Source organism: Glandiceps talaboti, chromosome 23, assembly GCF_964340395.1.
Source record: "Glandiceps talaboti chromosome 23, keGlaTala1.1, whole genome shotgun sequence".
Taxonomy (NCBI): Eukaryota; Metazoa; Hemichordata; class Enteropneusta; family Spengelidae; genus Glandiceps; species Glandiceps talaboti.
Window position 1 is genome coordinate 11,153,030 of NC_135571.1, and position 3,434 is coordinate 11,156,463.

Genomic DNA, 3,434 nt, shown 5'->3' on the forward strand with positions numbered 1-3,434 from the left:
ACTAATATTCATGGTAGATCTGCCTACTTACTTATGTTACTGTTCTTACTCAGAAACTTACTTAGTTTATCACCATAGTAACCTAGAAATTTATAGCATCATTGAAAGCATGTTTCCTTATTTCATGTTAAGAATTACTTGTTATATTACTCAGAAACTTACTTAGCTATCACCATAGTAACCAGACATTTATATCACTGAAAGTATTGTCTCCTCATTTTAAATTAAGAATTATTTGTTATAATACTCAGATACCTACTTAGCTATCACCAGGGGTGAACAAATCCATCGGTCCTGGGTCCGGGACTAGCATTTTTTTGGGAGGACCACACAAATTTTACCTTGTCTGGTCCGTTGGACCAGTACCTTACTGTTAATAACTATGTTAAAAAGTCGTCTGAATATACAGATTTATACGCAACATTTAATGTTTCACATTAGCAAGACCTGGGACCTCTAATTCTTTCATTGGGACCACAGGATTTTTTTAAGGCACTGGTCTGGGGACCACCAGTCCACAAAATGATTTGTTAACTCCTGTATCACCATAGTAACCTAGACATTTATAGCACCACTAAATTTAGTATGTTTCCTTATTTCAAGTTAAGAATTATTTGTTGTATTACTCAGAAACGTACTTAGCTATCACCATAGTAACCTAGACATTAACATCACTGAAAGTATAACGTTTCCTTATTTCATATTAAAGTGACAGTATGGATGAGGATTGGGTATTTATTTTGGAATTTTGATTTATAAAACCAATTTTATCATGACTTCCTACTTGAAAAATCAATGTGAAACAACATTGACAAAGTGTGTATTTGTAACTAATTCATTGCAAAAAGCAAAAAAAAAATGTGTAACAAGTTTATTATTGTACGTACAATAACAAAGATTTCACACATTCATTAAGTTTTTGTAATTTATTGAGTTATAAACACAAACTTGGCATATGTTGTTTCACATTGATTTTTCAAGTAGGCTGCCATGATAAATTTGTTTTTATAAATTAAAAATCCAAAATAAATACCTAATCCTCATCCATATGGTCACTTTAAGAATTACGTATATATATATATATATGAGTGTCTGATGATCGCAATATGCGTGAAACTCCGAGTTACACCCAAGAAAGAGTTCCAGTACTACCAAAACTATATATATATATATATATATATATATATATATATATATATATATATATATATATATATATATATATATATATATATATATATATATATATATATATATACATAAGTTACGCTTATTACTCAGAAACTTCCTTAGCTATCACCATAGTAACCTAGACATCTATATCTTCACTGATAGCCTTACTACTGAGCTGTACCATTTCACTGGAGGTGGGGTGGATCAGGTGGGGAGGGGTAAAGTGAGTAGAAAATCACTATCGGTGATTATCTACTAACTTCAGCACAATTTTCAACAATTCTTGATTTTTGGTCAATACTTGTACTTGTATTGAAATATAAATTATTATGTCAAAAAGTGTTAAATATGTGTTCCTTTTTGAAAGAAATGTGATTAATCATTCAGAAATTGTATATAAAATTTTAGGTTTTAAATTCTGATTATTTGCTACAAAAAATGTCACAAACCAGCAGAGTGAATATGCAGACAAGTTGACAAGAATGACAACTGACAGAGAATGCAGAACAGCGCCCTCAATGGTGGGAATGGTTCTTTTTGGAAAGACAACTACACTGTGTATTCCTGATTCAGAACTCTGCTGTACATAATAGTCTTGGTTACCCAGACACTTAATGTCTTAAAGAGTCGAAGGAAATGTGATCCAAAGTCCCCCACACCAGATCTCTTTCCTAGAGCAGTGCATGCTGGGGAATACTTCAAGTCCAACAGTGGAGGCTGAATGATCCAGGTACCTTCACGACAGGTTATCATGTCTCCAGTGACTGATACATCTTAATAACAACTAACATGCCTTGTAACTTGTAAGTCCATTTTACATGGCTGTGACTTCTGGTGTGGGCATCTTTGGATTCCATTTCCCAAGACTCTCATCTGATCTGAGTGGTAGTAGCTGCATGAGTCCCCAGCAGTGGGATTCTGGGAAATCAAGACTACTACTATAACTATTGTACTACATTTTGTATTTTTTACACAGAACTTAATGAATTGCTTAGAGTGGTAGTAGCTGCATGAGCCCCCATCAGTGGGATTCTGGGTAACCGAGATGACTACTATATCTATTGTACTACATTTTGTATTTTTTACACAGAAATTAATGAATTGCTTAGGGTAGACTTCAAAAGATAGGTGTTACATGAAAACAAATAAATTATTTCAGTTTTAACTCAGACCTGGCCCACCACTTGGGGATATTTTGTACATTTTATTTGCAGTATTTCAAAACTATGTCATACTTAATCTGATTAAAAAAAAAAAAAAAAAAAAAAAAAAAAATTATTAGAGAAGAATTTCTCTCATGGTAAAACAATAATATCAATATTATCTCCCTGTAATAACTTGATTTTGCCCAATATAAAGTGTTTACATTTTGGCTTTGTTGAAACTAATATATTTTGTGATGAAAACTTATTTTTGGTCTCACCCCACCACACCAACTAAGGGTACCAGTAATTAGTTTTTACTCTACACCAATCTTTAGATGTCTCCCCTTACTATGGTATGAGAGTAGATATTTAGACAATGTTTAATATATTCATATAACTGATTATTAAATTTCATTCTCTGTGATTCAGATTACATGCATACTGTGATGTGTATTTATTTGAGTGAGTGAGTGAGTGAGTGATGTATTTATCAGCTGATGTTGTTACTAGGCAACCAGGTACTTGACTACAGAGAGTAAAGGTCATTCACTGCATCAGTTTGAGTTGATAAGGTAAACAGAGGTTAATATTCAAGTAATGTACAAAACCTTGGTCTGTACTAGCTGGTCTGTAATGCAATGGACAAGAAATATAGAGTGGTGGGGTCAAAGGTCACCATAATCTTATCCATGTTTATCTCAGTGATCATGCGACTTGAGTGAAGAAAACAATACAGCCTATAGAAATTAGATACCCCCCCCCCCCGTTATGAGTCTATAGAGGGCGCTATTCATTGGAATTGTCCTCAAGAAGCACCATCAGCTTGTAGACTATATATATATGTATATATACACAGGCATACATAGATGAGCTTCTGGACTTCAAAGTTTAACGAGTTTTCTTTGTGTGTCTGTGACTGTGTCTGTCTGTCTGTGTGTGACTGTGTGAGTGTCACAAAAATGGTCATGGGGTTAAGTTTTATATTAACTGGTTATCATTCAGGTTGGAGATTTTCAAATTTGAATAATTAAAAATTGGGAGGTCAGTACAGACCTTCTTAGTGGAAATAACCGATATCTCAAAAAAACAGAAAACTTAGACAACTCTGATATGGCT